Genomic DNA, 18,493 nt, shown 5'->3' with positions numbered 1-18,493 from the left:
AAAAGGGTGCCCCAGTAAAATCGGGGTTTGTGTTCCCATCGTGGCAGAGCCCGCAACCGGTCAGCCTTATGGCACGTTTCTCGAAGCGAGCCTCTGGCAAACCATTCAGGAATAGCATACGGCAAACACGGTGTCCTAGGTGCACCAATGCAAATGCAATGCAAAGAAACACATAAGTGTAATCAAAACCAGATATCACGAGTTCGAGTCAAGTTCTCTAAGTCCCCAACAGAGTCGCCAGAAACTATAGACGCGCCCTATGGCCTCACTACAGTTTAGACTCAATTTGTGTCACGGTCCTGTATCTAATCTTACAGAGTGCAGTGCAAGACCGATGACTCATCAAAGAGTCCAAATCCGACAAATCGTTTTGGAAAACAGATTTTTTAGAAAGAAGTGCCAAACATGGACTGCTTTGCCAGATACAGAGTCGCCACCTAAATATTTATTTTGGGGAAATTTAGAAAACCTTGACTCGTTGCCTAAGGCCACGTGTCCGTCATCACCAAAGTTGCCTTGGCTCGGGAACTTGGGTACGATTGGGGAAGGTCACTTCGTGAGCACCCCCGTTTGCCCGATCAAAGATCAGCCTCTACTAACCATGATATCTAGTGTTGAAAACATTATGCGTTCTTATTCCGGTTATTAGCCTAGGTTTATTATGTGATGCACAGCATACAAGTATAGAATGGATCGCCTGATTTGGAACAAAACATTTCATTTTGGTTTTTGAAAGCGGTTTGCTACTCGCAAGTAGGCTTGAAATGCAGATTTTGCCACCCTCAGATGGGCTTAGAAAAGATGGTTTTGCCACTATCTAGTGGGCTTAAAACTCATAATTGATGAATTGTTCCAATCCAAACAACCCAACCTTCACCCACAGACATTCAGGCAGGTATATCACATAAGAACATAGCCTCATGGTAAGCATGCTATCATGGCAGTCACTCACACACATGCAAGGATGCTAAAGCATAACCACTTACCGAGTACTCCAAGACAAAATAGAAACTATGTTAGAAATCCATGCATGGTCCTAACTATACAGAAATGCCTAATGCAACACATGCAAAATGCAACTAAGATAGGCTCGGCTATTCTAAAGATGGCATGTGAAATGCTACAACTAACAAGTATTCAACTCGGAATTGAAATACAAATGCAGTTCGTATAATGCACCGAGCCCGGTGCATGCAAAACAGATGAATGAATGCAAACATGTTATCATGCTGGATGTTAATTGAAACATGCCCTAATCTAACCATCATAAGCTGGTAAATAAAAGGGAGAAAGACATGGGGTTGGAAGACATAAATCACACGCACGCACACTTATTACAGTTGTGCCCTCGCTCGGAGGGTCCGAATAAATACAAAATCCTAATTAATTAACAAATTAATCTAGGAAAGCAGGTAAATTAGCACACAAATCCATGGACCGCCTCAGCACTGTTCCAAATGATGAATGATGCATGCTCGAGTTGCCTTGCGCATAAATCCATTACGATGCCCCAGTTTGCCTCTGTTTGCAATTGTTCTTGGAATATTGCACAACGCTCCAGAAGGCCACTGATTTCTGATTTACTGCAACAGAAAGCAACAAAGGGGCATGGCAAAGTATTTTCACATATGTATGCATGACTACTCTCCAGGGAGTGTAGTCCTCGATCCTCGTGCCACCAATCACGTATATCGATGCATGATGGCCGAGGAGTCGAATTGCACGACTCAATATGAAATGAATACACATGAAAATACAACAAGACCTAAACTCCATCATGGGTAATCCGGAGTGTCGGCAACAGGGAATTGAGACACGTTCCGTCACTCGGAGTACGAAACGTACCTCATTTCCCGTGCTTGGGCTAACTCCTATCCCAAACACGATGCAAATGAGATGGCATACACAATGTGATTAACATACAACCTAGCATACGCAATGCTATGAAATGGCATATACAATGCTCGATGTGACATGGCATACACGATGCTCTAACATGCAATCTAGCATACGCAATGCTATGGACCGACATGACATACACAATGCACGATGGACTTACACCAACATGGATGGACCTCAGCCACACTCACATCAGTGGCCATGAGATGGAAAAGAGACAACCGAAATGCGTGCACACGTGCACGCATACCGAGGACCGAACCTAAGGCATAAAATGCCACTCTACTAAAGCATGGAAATGGATGAAAGATGGCATACAAACATGTAATTTCCAGTACTGAAACATAATGCTAAATGGTCCCGAAATGTGGAAATATGGCACCCGATGCATGAAATAAGCCCCGAAACTTAAAGTTAAGCACATGTATTGAATTATAACTATGCAAAGCAAGCGTTATTTGGCCATGAAGTACAAAGACAGAGCCAAGGCAGTCCCAAAACATGCACATTTCTAGTTTAAAGCATGGCCAAAAAGTGCTAACATGATGGACTAAAATAACATGCAAATTTGGATAGCAAGCATGGTTTACATGGCATGTATATGAAGCGTATGAGAACTCATCAAACCAGCCAAAAATAGTGAATAAAACATGACAAAATATGCCCAAATAACCACTGAAATGCAGCCAACATGTGCGAAAATGATGAGCTCCTTTGAAAGGGCATGCAAGGGGTTACTCAACACATATACGACGGACACTTAGCATAGCAAAACCAACTCTGGAAATCAAATATGACAGCCTTAAAACTCACCAAAAAGGGCCTGAAATTGATCAATAAAGCATACAATGAAAGGTCCTCTTGAAAGGACTTGAGGAGGGTTGTTCCACACATGCACGAGGGACATAAAATATGGCCAAAAGGGCCTTGGACAGAGCTAAGGCAGACCTCAAAACCCTTAAAATGAGGCCTGGAATATGACTTCAAAGCATGCAAAAAGGGGTCCCTTTGGAAGGCCAACAAGACCACCAAACAAGACAAGGAGAGAGGGGGTCACTCCCCTCTGATTTTGGCTCTAAAAAATGCATCCAAGCCACTGACTAAGAGGCCAAACCAAGGCCAATGCAAATACTTACATGCATAGCTCAAAACGTGAAGAAATAAAGCATGAAAGGGAGGGAGATGACCCCAAACAGAGAAGTGACCTTAAGTAAACATGCTTATAAGATCAAAAGGAAACTTTTTCTAGTTTATGACAAATCTCAAAAATGCTCACAAGTAGGACCAAGATATGATGCAAAATAGGCCTACAAAGAGGGATAAAGCATATAAGGATGTAGGAGGCCTCAAACAGAAAAGTGTCCTGAATCAATATTAAAGAGGAGCTCAAAATATGATACTTTTTAGTTTATGACAAAGTCCATAAATACTTGCAAGTAAGGCTAATCAATGGAGAAAAAAAATACAAGTTTAAGGGAAATAGGTGCTTACCCTTGAAGAGCAGCAAAGCTGGAGCTTTTGGACCAAGTTGGTGAACCTTGAACCCTTGCAAATCAGTCTCAAAGTGCTGGAATGGATGGAGGAGGTGTGGTGCTAAGGGTTGTAGTACAAATGGTCCAAGAAAACTAGGGTTTGGAAGCTCAAGTGTAGAGATATAGAGAGAGAGAGTGTTGTAAGCCTTCAAAGGGGTTCAACCCTTGCCAAAGAAGATCAGCCTCCCCTTTATAGAGGAGAGGCTCCAAAATATCCCAAAAGGGCTTCATATATCCTCCATACACGTGTATGGAGGATGGTCCAATTGCCTCACAGCTGGTACAGTTGTGATGCATTCAGAGAGGGCAAAAAGCAAGAAGCGGGCCGGCCAGTTCAAGTGGCCGGCCGGCCACTCCCCCTGGTCGGTCGACCAGGGGTCAAAAGGTTCAAGAAGAATTTCTGGCCGGCCACCCCAAAAAGGTGGCCTCCCAGATGAGTGCAACACAGCTGTATAGTGAAAAACCAGAAAATGTGACCCAGGAGAAAGAAAAACCAGCTTTTTAGCAAGGTTCAAAAAGGTCAAGATGAATTACTGGTCGGCCTACCCATATTGGTGGCCTCCTAGATGAGCACAACACAATGGTGGTATGAAAAGCCAGAAATTGTGACTCAAAAGTGAGAAAAACCAGCACTTTGACCACTTCAGGAGGACCAGATGCTGTTTGCTGGAGAAAAAGAGTGGCTGTCAGCCACCTACAGTGGCTTTAGGCCACTTAAAAGAAGTGTCGGCCACTTAAAGGGGCCGGTCGGCTAGTGAGGCTGGGAACCTCTAGATTTTTGCCACTTGTCCTTCACTCACCCCTTATCTTCAATAAAGGTTCCAGCTTGGTAGTTCCCTCATTCTAACTCAGTTTTTGTCCCAAATGGAAGCATTTCTTGCCCAAAACCTCACAAATTGGATTGCAAGCTTAGATGGCTCGGAAAAGTTGAATTTTTGGGGTTTCAGAATAAATGCACTACTCACGTTGAACCGCACCCCGCTGCGTTTTCCGTTCCTCCATGCCTCGGCTAGGTGTTGGAATCTGGTAACTCATGTTTTTAGCTTTGGTGGACAAGAGATATGTCCTACTTTCGAAGATTTCCAAGCTTTGATGGAATCTCAATGCGATGAAGAGATCTTGCCCCAATTCCGCTTCGGCCATATCCAAGCCTTAGGATGGATGTGCGGGCTCACTTTGCCTGACGCTCGGTCTTTGATTCGCGACGGAGAATTGGACATCTCCAGCTTGATTCATCGGTTTTCTGATGCTAATGACTGCGGCGATCATCACTGGTAGGGTTTTCGGCGACATGCGTTTTGCTTGTGCATGTTGTCTCATTTCTTGCTTGCCCCAAGATCCGGTGGGCCTAGTGTCGTTTGATTGAGGTTGCCCAAGGTTTAAAAGAGGGCAAGAGCTTCATTGCCATGACACTAGCTGAGACACTGATGGGTTTGGATGCCTTCCATTACCGGGAGACGACTAGATCCGCGGGGAGTCCACTACTGCTGTAGGTAACGTTTCCCTCCCTACTCACATGTGTATTCCTCACATCACTCGACCCTCAGGCTTAGTTTTTCTCTCAAAACCCTTTTCTCACTTTTCTCTCCACGTACACCTCTCTATTCTTTAATCTCTCATTTTTTCATCCCTCCCCAGATATGGTTGATGGACAAGTTAAGAGTGGTGGACTCATGCCCAGCATATTTAGCTCGCGGCTATTTCTTCCGGCAACGTCTAGTTGATGCCCCAGATGAGGGATGGTGGTGCGAATGGATGTGCAGTCTGTCCGCTATCAACATTACTTGGTGTTGCCCCTGGCTTAACCTGCCGGCGATAAGCTATAGCATGTCTCACCAGTCGGACATTCAGTTGATTGGCCTGACACACAGTGTCTTTTACTTTCTATTCGATTCGGTGCCAATTTGGGCATGATCAGACTTGTCCGGAAGAAGGGATAGAGTACCCTATTGCATTTCCAGTCCGAGGCGCACAGCTAGCTCGGTATGCCACAACATGGAGGATGAGAGAGCTTCTGGCCCCCGTTTCCACTTTCAGTTGCATCCTTTTTGATGAGTGCATAGCTTAGCTCGATGAAGAGGCGCAGGTTGGGCCAACTTTGGCATCAGAGGCTTCCACAAGCTCTGGGAGGGGACGTAGGAACACCTGACTATGCCCCGAGTTTATTTGCTTTAATCAGTACTTTCAAGTTTTCTTTATGAATATAATACAAAAGCAACTTCAATTTGTATTCAAGAGTAGGAGAACTCGGTACTGAAATCAATGAAATTGAAGGTTGTGGATACTGAAAATTTTTCGTTTGGTCCAAAAATAAGTCGTAATAAGATTAATTTGAGCAAAATCAACTTTTATTAAAACTTTTCAAAACCATTTTCGATATGGATCACAACTGGACACACCCGAGATCTATCATTGAGATGTACAACCTCGAATCCAAACAACTGGAAAGTTGCCCCTAGTCTAAATAACACTGCATTGGAGATCACAACCGAGCTCTTGAATGCAGAAAACAGAAAGATGACCAACATGATCACATGGACAAAGTTGATTTGGAAGTGTTTGTGGCTGGACTTCAGAATGAAGTTGCCTACGTATCCCAAAGATGGGAATCAAGCCTTACGTAGTTCGGTTCAGGTTCACTCGTGTATTAACCCTCTCCTTTTGCGCTCTAACTTTTGCCAAGGCTGCCCTTTTCTGGGTTTTCAACCTTGCGAGCTCAGTTTTTATTATTTCAAATTTTCTGTGCTCTAACTTTTGCCTAGGTCCCCCTTTCGGGTTTTAGGCCTAGCAAGCCTTTCAGGGATAGTATTTCTTCAACTTGCCCATGTTAATCGGTTGGGAGAACTCAAGGCCATCCAAATCCAATAGAATGACAGCTTCACCGGACCAGATTGACTTGATGATGTAAGGGCCAGTCCAATTGGGTCTGAACTTGCCCCTAGGGTCGTGAATGGGAGCTCTGTTGTCTTTGAGCACTAGATCCCCCTCTTTCAAATTCCTAGACTTAACTTTCTTGTTGAAAGCCCTGGTAATTCTTCGTTGATAACCCGGGACGTGATACAGTGCTTTCAGCCTTCTTTCATCAAAGAGCATGAGTTCTTCGAACCTGTTTTGCCGCCAATCCGCCTCAGCTATCTAGCACTTAGCCATAATTTGCAATGACGGAACCTCAACTTCGATAGGCAAAACAACCTCCATCCTATAAACCAAGGAATACGAAGTTGCCCCAGTAGAAGTTCGAATTGAAGCCCGGTAGCCCCAAAGAGCAAATGACAGCTTATCTGGCCAGTCCCTGTAGGTTTCCACCATCTTCTGCAGAATATGCTTGATGTTCTTGTTGGCGACCTCAACAGCTCCGTTGGTTTGCGGCCGATATGTAGATGACTTATGAAAAGCCACGTTGTATTTGTCCAACAAGTCGATCACCTCCATCTTGAAGTGGGAACCATTATCTGAAATAATCTCATTTGGGACCCCGTAGCGATAGATAATGTTGTTTTTGATGAACTTAGCAACATGCGATGCCTTCAACACCGCGTAAGATTGGGCCTCGACCCACTTCGTGAAGTAGTCTATCGCTACTACAATGTACTCATGCCGTTGGACCTCTTTGGAGTGACAACCCCAATTACATCAATCCCCCAGACTGAAAAAGGCCATGGCGAAGTCTTGTTGTACAGCTTCGACGGCGGAATGTTCATGCGGTTTTCATGGATCTGGCATTTGTGGCATCGCTGAACAAAGCCAATACAATCCTCCTCCATGGTTGACCAATAATATCCCTGTCTAAGGATCTTCCAGGCTAGCATCACCCTGCTCATGTGCGCTCTGCACTCTTCTCCGTGGATGGCCTCCATCAGGCATTTTGATTCTTCAGCATTAACACATAGTTTGTGCATCCTGAGATGACCCTGTTTGTACAGTTTACCCCCCGCAGACGATGAACTGAGCAGCCATTCTTCGAATTGCCCTCTTATCTTTGGCATTTGCCCCTGGTGGATACGCCTAATTTTCCAAGAAGTTCCAGATGTCGTAATACCAGGGGTTCTTATCTTGTACCTCATCTATGGCAGCAATCATTTCGTAGGCCGGCATGAATTTCTGTTCAATGATGATCGAACCCATCTGGACTTCAAAAGGGATGTCTATCATAGAAGATAGAGTTGCTAATGAATCGGCGAACCTGTTGTTCTCTCTTAACAAATGAGCGATGTTCAGTTTTTCAAACTGAGGAATCAGAACGTCCAAGTTCTGGTGATAGATTTTCATCTTTTCTTCTTTAACTTTCCACTCTCCTTTAGCTTAAGATACAACAAGGTTCGAGTCCCCGTTGACATCTAACCGTTTTGCCCCTAGTTATAGGGCGGCTTCCAGTCCAGCAATACATGTCTCATCCTCTGCTTCATTATTCGATACCTTGAACCGGAGCTTGAAGGCTAAAGGTATGCGAGAATTGTCGGGTGCTATCAACAACACCCCTATCCCATACCCGTATTGGTTTGACGCTCCGTTGAAGTACATAGTCCTGTTTTCTTCTTCAACATGCAGAATGGCCTCATCTGGGAACATATATTCAACTGTTTCATCTCCCTTCACTGGGTGGTCGGCTAGGAACTCTGCTACCGCTCTCCCTTTCACTGACTTGCGCGTCCTGTACTTCAGATCAAATTCGAAAAGAAAAAGCAACCAACGGGCTAGTCTACCCGTAAGTACCAGTTTCTCGAAGAGATATTTGATGGGATCTAATCTCGAAACCAGTATTACAGAGTGAGCTAACAGGTAGTGCCTCAACTTCCTGGTAGCTCATGCTAAGGCTAGACAAGCATTTTCCAGCGACGAGTAACGGGTGTAGACGTCCCCCGAACGCCCCGGGAGGGTTAGCTCCCGTTCTGTTCATTTGGGGTCACTACAGCTCGGACTCTTGAATGTCACGGTTCCTAATCTGAACCAAAGAGTCCAAATCCGGCAAATCATTTTGAGAAACTGATTTTTGAAAAAGTAGTGCCAAACATGGACTGCTTTGCCAGATATAGAGTCGCCACCTAAATATTTTATTTTGGGAAATTTAGGAAACCCTGACTCGGTGCCAAAAGGCTACGTGTCCGTCATCACCAAAGTTGCCTCGGCTCGGGAACTTGGGTACGATTGGGGAAGGTCACTTCGTGAGCACCCCCGCTCGCCCGGTCATAGACCGGCCTCTACTAACCATAATATCAATTTTTGAAAACATTGTGAGTTCTTATTCCGGTTATTAGCCTAGGTTACTATGTGATGCTCACAGCATATAAGTATAGATCGGGTTGCCTAAATTGGAACAAAACATTTCATGCTTGTTTTTGAAAATGGTTTGCTACCCGTAGGTAGGCTTGAAACATTTGATGATTTATTCCAATTCAGATAACCCAACCTTCACCCACAGGCATTCAGGCAGTTATATCACATAAGCACATAGCCTCATGGTAAGCATGCTATTCATTGCAACATTCACACGCATGCAAGGATGCTAAAGCATAAAGCTTACCGAGTACTCCAAGCCAAAATAGAAACTACATTAGAAATCATGCATGATCCTAAGTATACAGAAATGACTAATGCAACACATGCAAAATGCAACTATAGCAGGCTCGGCTACTCTAAGATGGTATATGAAATGCTACAACTATCATGTATTCAATTTAGAATCGAAAGTACAATGCAGTTAGTATGATGCGCCGAGCCCGGTGCATGCGATACAGATGAATGAATGCAAACAAGCTGTCATACTGTATGCTAATTTAAATATGCCCTAATCTAACCATCATAAGCGGATAAATAAAAGGGAGAAAGACGTGGGGTTGGAAGACATACAACACACACACGCACACTTATTACAGTTATGCCCTCGCTCAGAGGGTCCGAATAAATATACAGTCCAAATATCACAGTCCAAAATATTACAAAATTCTAATTAATTAAAGAATTAACTAAGAAAGCAAATAAAATTGGCGTGCAGGCCAGGGACTGTCTTGCTTCTGATGGATGATGCATGTCCGGATTGTCTTGCGCGGAAATCCACCGGAATGCCCCAATTAGCCTCTGTTTACACCTGTTCTTGAAATGCGTGCCAAGCCCCAAAAAGTTGTTGATTCCTGATTTTGCTGCAACAGAGAGCAGGAAAGGGGCATAGCAATGTATTTGCACAGATATATGCATGTCTCGATCCTCGTGCCACCAATCACGCATACCGAGGCGTGATGGCCGAGGAGTCGAAATGCACAACTCAATATAGGATGAATGCACATGAAACTACAGCTAAAACCTAACTCCATCATGGATAATCCGGAGTGTTGATGACTGGGGAATTGAGACACATTCCGTCACTCGGAGTACGAAATGTACCTCGTTTCTTTTGCCCGGGCTAACTCCTATTCCGGACATGATGCAATATGCACGACATGCATGAAATGGAACTAAGATACAATCCTAACATACACCATGCTATGGAATGACATGCCTCGAAATGCGTGCACGCAGGCACACACACCCAGATGCCTCGAAATGCGTGCGCACGGGCACACAAACCGAGATGATACATGAATGCAATGAAAATGAGACGCCTTGAAATGCGTGCACACGGGCACGCAAACCGAGGCAATAGTAAAATGTTGTGAAAATGAGATGCCTTGAAATGCGTGCACACGGGCACGCAGACCGAGGCGATGACGAAATGCTATGAAAATGAGGTGCCTCAAAATGCGTGCACACGGGCATGCAAACCGAGGCGATGACGAAATGCTATGAAAATGAAGTGCCTCGAAATGCGTGCACACAAGCACGCAAACCGAGGTAATGGTAAATGCAATGAAAATGAGATGCCTCGAAATGCGTGCACACAGGCACGCAAACCAAGGTAATGGTAAATGCGATGAAAATGAGATGCCTCGAAATGCGTGCACACGGGCACGCAAACCGAGGCAATGGTAAAATGTTATGAAAATGAGATGCCTCGAAATGCGTGCACACAGGTACGTAAACTGAGGAAATGGTAAATGCGATGCCAATGAGATGCCTCGAAATGCGTGCACACAGGCACGCAAACCGAGGTAATGGTAAATGCAATGAAAATGAGATGCCTCGAAATGCGTGCACACAGGCACGCAAACCGAGGCGATGGTAAAATGCTATGAAAATGAGATGTCTCGAAATGCGTGCACACAGGCACGCAAACCGAGGCAATGGTAAATGCGATGCCAATGAGATGCCTCGAAATGCGTGCACACATGTACGCAAACCGAGGTAATGGTAAATGCAATGAAAATGAGATGTCTCGAAATGGGTGCACACAGGCACGCAAATCGAGGTAATGGTAAATGCAATGAAAATGAGATGCCTCGAAATGTGTGCACACGGGCACGCAAACCGAGGCGATGGTAAAATGCTATGAAAATGAGATGCCTCGAAATACGTGCACACGGGCACGCAAACCGAGGCGATGGTAAATGCAATGCAAATGACATGGAAACATGATATGGTCTTATACCAACATGAGTGAGCCTCAGCCACACTCACATAGGATGCCGGCTGATAAAAAAAGAGTGCCTCGAAATGCGTGCACACGGGCACGCAAACCGAGGCGGTGGCAAAATGTGATGAAATGATATGGAAATGACAAATGGGCTTATACCAACATGAGTGAGCCTCAGCCACACTCACATAGGATGCCGGCTGATAAAAAAGGAGTGCCTCGAAATGCGTGCACACGGGCACGCAAACCGAGGCGATGAAAAAATATGATGAAATGACATGGAAATGATAGCAATCATTCTAATGGGATTTCAGCAGTAAAATATGGGGGAAAACAGTCCCGAAATGAGGCGAAATGACATGAAATGCGTGGAATTGTCCCGAAATGCAACACTAGGCACCCGAAAATGGCCTATAGCTATGCCAAACATGCACAATATGGACATGCAATGCAAAGACAGAATCTAGAAAGTCCCAAAAAAGGCACTTTCACAGTTATAAACATGGCCAAAAAGCAAGCATAGGTAGGGGAAAAATAGCATGCAAGAATAGGGGCCAAAAGAGGGGTAATGAAGCAAGTGGTATAAGAAAAACCCAAACTGAAAAATTTCCTTCTACAACAATGAAGAGGGACCAAAAATATGAATATTTACAGTATATGGAAGCCTCAAAATCAGTATACAAACATGCTAAAAATGTGATGCAAAATGAGGCTCAAAAGGTGCTATAACATGAAGTATATAAAATAATCACCAAACAGAAAAAAAGTGTTAATGAAACATGAAGTATAGGCCAAAATAAGGCCACTTTCAGTTCGGACCAAGGTCCAAAAACAGAAGCAAAGGGGGCTGCCAATTTATGCAAAAATGGGGCCAAATAAGGGATATAACTACAAGTGACACATGGAGGTACCAAACAATGTTGAGCCCTTCTCCAATGTTGAAGAGGGGCTCAAAATAAGCCTAATGTCAGTTTACAACATGCTCGAAAATAAATTTCTAATGGGTCAAAAATAGCATGCAAAATCATGACACATAAGAGGATCAATGAAGCAAGTGTGTCATGGAGGGCTCAAACAGGGTTGAGCCCTTAATGAAAAGTGAAGATGAGCTCAAAATAGGGCCCTTTTCAGTTAGGGCCGGTTCTTGAAACAAAAAGGGAGTGGGGCTTACAAATAGATCAAGAAAAAGGGGTCAAAAGGGTAAAAGTATTACTTACCCTTGAAGACTCAAACTTTTGTTGCTTCTTGGATGAATTTGCAGCTTCTTTGGCCTTTGAGAAACCTTCCTTGTTGCTGGAAATGAGGTGGTGGTGGTAGAGCTTGGTGGTGTAGAAGGGATGATGGTTAGGGACTTAGGGTTTTTCAAAGAATTGAGAAGGATGAAGATGGAGTTGAGTATGGAGACTTGAAGAACAATTTTTCTAACCCTTGTAAGTGAAGCCACCAGCTGGTTATAAGGGTTCAAAAGGGGGTGTAAAGGTGGGGGAAAAGGAGAGCAAAATTCCCCCACAAAATATCCCCCGGATAAATATCTTTTCTGGGGGATATTGCCCCACAGCTGTAAAGTGCACAGTGCAAGGAACACGGCCGGCCTCTTACTTTTGCTCCAGGTGGCCGGCCGGCCACACCCCCTAGCCGGCCGGCTAGGGGTCAAAAGGTTCAATCATATTTTCTGGCCGGCCAGCAACTGGTGAGGTACTCCTATGTGTGTACAACACAACCATGTGGTTAAAAGTCCAAGAAAGTGGGTCCAAGGGGTTCAACATTAGCTCGGAAAGAGGGGTTCAAAAGGGTCAATTTGAATTACTGGCCGGCCATGAACTTTTAGGGGCCTCTCATGTGTGTAGATCACAGATATGTGGTTGAAAGTTCAAGATTGTGGGCCCAAGGGGTTCAACATTAGCCCAGAAGAAAGGGGTCAAAAGGGTCAGGTAACCTTAATGGCCGGCCACCAACTTTTAGGGGCCTCCCATGTGTGAAGATCACAGATATGTGGTTGAAAGTTGGCAACATTAACTCCAAGGTGTTCAACATTAGCCCGGAAGTCAGAAAAACGGGCGTCGGAGGGCCTCGGAGGAGATATAACTGGCCGCTGCAACAATTGCTGGCCTCCCACCCTTCAGTGACCTCTCCAGTGATAAAACAGAGGTACCTGCCAAAAATGAACGAAAACCGTTGCAAAACGAATGCTCGGGGACCAAAACACGCAGTTCGGGGTCCCGAAAATGGGCTGTTAAGCACCGAAAGTGGCATTCGACCACGAAGTGGGTTTCTCAGACCCCAGTGTCCCTCAAAAGGGGGAAAATAAGATGTATGCCAAAAATAAGAGCAATAGGAGATGGTTAAGCGGTCCCGAACCGAGGCACACGGCCTGACGGCTCCGAAAATCGGAAACCGGACTCCGAAATAGGAAAAAGGGCCTACGGCCATTGAGAGATGGCCTACGGGACCTCTCCCTTCCCTCAGGGAAAGAAACAAAGAAAACTGAGTCTGGTTCGCAAACCGAGGTAAGGTACAGAAGAGGGTTCGGAAGTTCGGAGGCAGGACTCACGGCCGCAACTCTGAAACTTCTGAACAAGCACATTATGCAACATCACCAAGCGCTCAATCGGTGACGTCTGAGTCTTAAGGTCGGTCAAAAATGGGGTGTCTACAGTTGCCCCTCTTTGACAGAACTCGGAAGTCACAAGTGACGGGAGTGAATGTCAAAGCCCAGAGACGATCCATTTTTGACAAGGCCGAAGACTTAGACAAACATACAGGATAAACAGAGATGTGCCCGCAGGCATGCCCGCAGGCAGGGGGCAAAATGCAAATGAAAATGCAAGAAGATTTTGAAGATTGGACTTATACGCTGCGCGAAGCCGGTTTTGAAAGTTGGACTTATACGCTACGCGAAGCCGGTTTTGAAAGTTGGACTTATACGCTACGCGAAGCCGGTTATCACTCATGATCATGCGAATGCAGCAAGCTGTAATGAAGCAAGTATTCTCAAATAGATGCAACAGTTTTAAGCAAGAATGCAAAGCAACAACTACATTTCATGCAGTTAAGAATGCGGAGGATTATTCAATCCCCGCCACGTCTCACACGGAGAAGATACGATACCTGTGTGATTCGTCTGGTCGCACCAGCCTCAATTGAACCGTACATACAATATCGTGCCTGCAAAAGAGAGAAATTGCAACAAGTACAATATGCTACCAACATATATTCAATGTGATTCTGAAAGTTTGACACACGCAGTGCCGGTGAGTGAATGCATCGCGATGCAAGAATGGAACATGCGTGACAAAGCATGCTCAAACATGGAGGTATGCCAATATCAAGAAATGTACATGACAAAGCAAGTATGCTCATGAGAATGCAAGTTATGTGCATGATAGCGCGAGACGAGCATGAATAAGGGTGTTCATTTGTCATGAAACAACGAGTACGGAAATGCGTGTTTCGGCGAAGGCAACCCAATTACGGCCTCCGATCCGCTTCCCTGAAAGGTTACAACTCATTCAAAAAGGATACACTTTGATTTCGATGAGTGATGATGAGACATATGTCAGAACTTGAAGCCGAAGTCCCGACGGAGCTATTTCGCGACCGGAAGTGTACTTTTCTTGAACTTTTTCAGGTCCCGGGAACTCCGATCTTCCTCAAAATTTGCAGAGAGCTAGGTGGGCATGTGGGGAACATGGCCGGCCATTTATCTTCCCAAGGGGAGGTGGCCAACCGGTTTCCAATAAAGCTAAAGGCTGGCCGGCCATTTCTGCAAAAAGAAGATAGCTGGCCGGCTAGGAATAGGGGCCGGCCGGCCATGTGCTTTATCCGAGGGTATTTTGGTCTTTTTCCCTCCTTTTTCCTGGTGTCGGCGATGATTTCGATCCTATGACTCTACCTCCGAGGACCCGACCTTTCATTCCCGGGAGGTACCGTCCGCCAGCACACGTCCTCCCTCGTGCTGTCTTCCGTCACTTTACCAGCTTTGACGAGCGAGCACCCGGGGATCTGCTTCTCAGAGAGCCGGAGCAGCATCTCTCTCACGAGGCCCGAGAGGTATTTACTTCATCTTCTGTATTTTACATTTCGCACCTTTGCCATGCTTGAACATGCAGTTTAGCTTATGACATAGTACTTTGCTTGCATCTTGAACATGTAGTTTCAACATTCGAATTTCTGAACACTCGGCTCATTAATTAATTGCGAACACACAGCCCACATTAGAACACATGGCTCAAACACTGATTTGTCGAACACACAGCCCAGATTTGAAAGTGAACACACAGCCCACACTTTAAATTTTCTGAACACGCAGCCCAGATAGATAGTGAACACGCAGCCCACAATTTAACTGAAAGTTGAACACGCAGCCCAAACTTCAAATTTTCTGAACACGCAGCCCAGGTAGATAGTGAACACGCAGCCCACAATTTAACTGAAAGTTGAACACGCAGCCCAAAATTCAAATTTTCTGAACGCGCAGCCCAGGTAGATAGTGAACACGCAGCCCACAATTTAACTGAAAGTTGAACACGCAGCCCAAGATTCAAATTTTCTGAACACGCAGCCCAGGTAGATAGTGAACACGCAGCCCACAATTTAACTGAAAGTTGAACACGCAGCCCAAAATTCAAATTTTCTGAACACGCAGCCCAGATAGATAGTGAACACGCAGCCCACAATTTAACTGAAAGTTGAACTCGCAGCCCAAAATTCAAATTTTCTGAGCACGCAGCCCAGATAGATAGTGAACACGCAGCCCACAATTTAACTGAAAGTTGAACACGCAGCCCAAAATTCAAATTTTCTGAACACGCAGCCCAGGTAGATAGTGAACACGCAGCCCACAATTTAACTGAAAGTTGAACACGTAGCCCAAAATTCAAATTTTCTGAACACGCAGCCCAGGTAGATAGTGAACACGCAGCCCACAATTTAACTGAAAGTTGAACACGCAGCCCAAAATTCAAATTTTCTGAACACGCAGCCCAGATTAGAATTTGCATGTAGCTTATTTCACTTCATCGGCACATAGCCCATTTCATTTCATTGGCACACAGCCCATTTCATTTCATTGGCACACAGCCCTTTCATTTCATTGGCACACAGCCCATTTCATTCCATTGGCACACAGCCCATTTCATCTCATTGGCACACAGCCCATTTCATCTCATTGGCACACAGCCCATTTCATCTCATTATTGACACATGTATTCATTCTGAATGCAGGTTGGTTCCCGCAGTGTGCGGGGATATGGTTCTACCATCGCGCGGGATTGGTATGCCGAGCTCCCGGAGGGCGTCCGAGATTTGGTAGATTTGGCAGGATTCGGACCCTTCTGCGTCGGGTTGTCACGTTGTCCTGCCAGGAGGACACTGATAGCGGCCCTGGTAGAGAGATGGTGGGACACCACCAATTCCTTTCATTTCTCTGCTACCGGGGATATGACCATGACCCCTTTTGACTTCGCTGTATTGATCGGTTTAGACGTCGGAGGTTGGTCCATCCCTTACGATGAGGATATGGGCGAGTGGGAGGCCGCCTGGATGTATCTATTGGGGGCTCACCCGCCTGTTGATAGGGTTTCAGGGAGAGTCCGATACACTTGGTTCTCCTCCCACTTCCGGCGGGCGGAGATGGTGCCTGAGAGTCCCGAGGAGACGGAGCAGTATGCCCGTGGTTTCCTGATGTTCCTCTTCGGGACTACCTTGTTCGCCGACAGAGGGAACACAGTTGGGCTATATTTGCTGAGCGCTCTAGTCGACCTATCACAGGTCCATCGATATGACTGGGGTGGCGCCGGTCTGGCTACCCTTTACTTCTATATGAGCGCGACCTCCCGCGGGCGGGGAGATTTGCTTGGCGGCTACTGGAGAGCCTGGGAGGTACTTTCTGTCCCCTTGATTTACATTTCTGCTTCTCATTACTTGTACATTGCACACACACAGCGCACTTTTACAGTCTGTATTTTGCTCTCAGCATTTCGTACTTACATTCTGCATTGCCTTTCTCAGCTATGGGTCTATGTATACTTCCCATCATTAGCCCCAGAGCTGGAGGTGGTAGGGATTCCCATGACCCCATATTCATTGGTGTTCGAGGGCCCGCACCGGCTGAGGCCTCGAGAGACCCTCCTTCGCCTGCGACAGTACTTCGACACAATGCGACATTCAGAGGTACCTCAGAACTTTCAGTTCCTTTCATTCTCATCTTTGATTTGCTCTGTATATTCTCGATTTCTGATTGGTTTATGCATTTATCATCCGCAGATTACATGGCAGCCCTGGGTGTCCCTGGGTGACGGCCTCCGACTTCAGTATACCGGAGCGTCGGGCATTTCCCAGTATAGGGTCCTGCTCGAAGGGCCGGTTGGCAGGGTATGGTTCCTGGGGGAGCGCTTTCTGCGCCAGGTATGGGGGTATCTTTCTCAGGATATTCCCGCAGTCCCCCCAGCCAGTATGCGGACTGCTGACAGGCTCTCTTATTCAGAGGTAGTCGGCGCCATGCTGGGCAGTGATGCTTTATTATATGTTGAGGAGGGGGACTACGCCACTTACCGTCACATATATTTGATGCCTCCATTGACGGAAGCTCGTATCCCGATGATGAGGCCTGCCGGTATGTCATCCTCGGGTCAGGCTCGGGCTGCAGACGCCCCTTCTACCAGCAGGGCTGGTACATCTAGAGGTGGGAGTAGACCGGTTCCTCCGACTCCGTCGACTCATCCTCATCCCGGATGGCCAGATATGCCGACTGAGTTGATGGCATGGCAGTATGGGGCTATCTCTCCGACTCCGATCCCGCTAGAGCCTCCGATGCCCAGTGATCGATACGCCATTGATCCGGACTCACCGCCGGTATGCTCCACTTGTTTTCATTCATCATTCAGATGTTTAGACACTCTTCTGTTCACTAATGATTATGAGCTCATTTTTGCAGCCATCGCGAGGGTACATGGAGGAGGTGGTTGGACTGGTGGCCACACTCGAGGGCATGGTCCTGCGTAGGGAGGCATAGTTGTCTGTCGCGGGCATCCAGGTACCCTTCAGTTTTCTGGCATTTATCATACTTCTGATGACATGCTGATTTCTACTGCATCGATAGACTACTTGTGTAGAGCACATCTGACATACACCCCACTTATACACTGTATTTACATGCACCCACTTTACGTAGCCTTTGCTTGTATCTGCATCTGATGTATACATTTGGACTGATGTATTTGAATTGAACTCTTTGTTTTCAGATGCCTTCATGGTCCGGTCAGCCGCAGACCAGGCCACCTGGGCCTCCTTGGGGAGTTGGGCCATCTGGGCCTTTTCGAGGAGCTCGAGGGGGGCCTGTCCGCAGACGCAGGGCTCACGTTGTGGAGGTGGAGCCTGATGAGGAGGAGGAGGATGCTGAGGAGGAGGAGGAGGCTACCGACCGTCAATCAGAGACATCTGCTAAGGAGGGGGGCTCTGGTTTTGGCTCGGGGAATAGAGGTGAGGCTGAGGGAGATCCTGAGGATGACAGCTCTGACTCAGATGATGGTGTGGAGATTGTCCCGCAGAAGAGGATGAG

At 46.1% G+C, this 18,493-nt stretch overlaps 1 long non-coding RNA gene across 1 annotated transcript; it reads left to right on the top strand.

Annotated features, from left to right (window-relative positions):
* The first annotated feature begins 17,672 nt into the window (after nucleotides 1–17,672).
* On the top strand, nucleotides 17,673–18,259 carry LOC145820929 (uncharacterized). Its single transcript, XR_014362973.1, has 3 exons — nucleotides 17,673–17,787; nucleotides 17,870–17,968; nucleotides 18,177–18,259. It is a non-coding gene; the product is annotated as an uncharacterized LOC145820929 (long non-coding RNA).
* The last annotated feature ends 234 nt before the right edge of the window (nucleotides 18,260–18,493 follow it).

The sequence above is a fragment of the Camellia sinensis genome, chromosome 3, assembly GCF_055761805.1.
Source record: "Camellia sinensis isolate YWXY chromosome 3, ASM5576180v1, whole genome shotgun sequence".
Lineage (NCBI taxonomy): Eukaryota > Viridiplantae > Streptophyta > Magnoliopsida > Ericales > Theaceae > Camellia > Camellia sinensis.
Note: the sequence above shows the minus strand (reverse complement) of the source record. Positions and strands in the feature narration are given on the sequence as shown.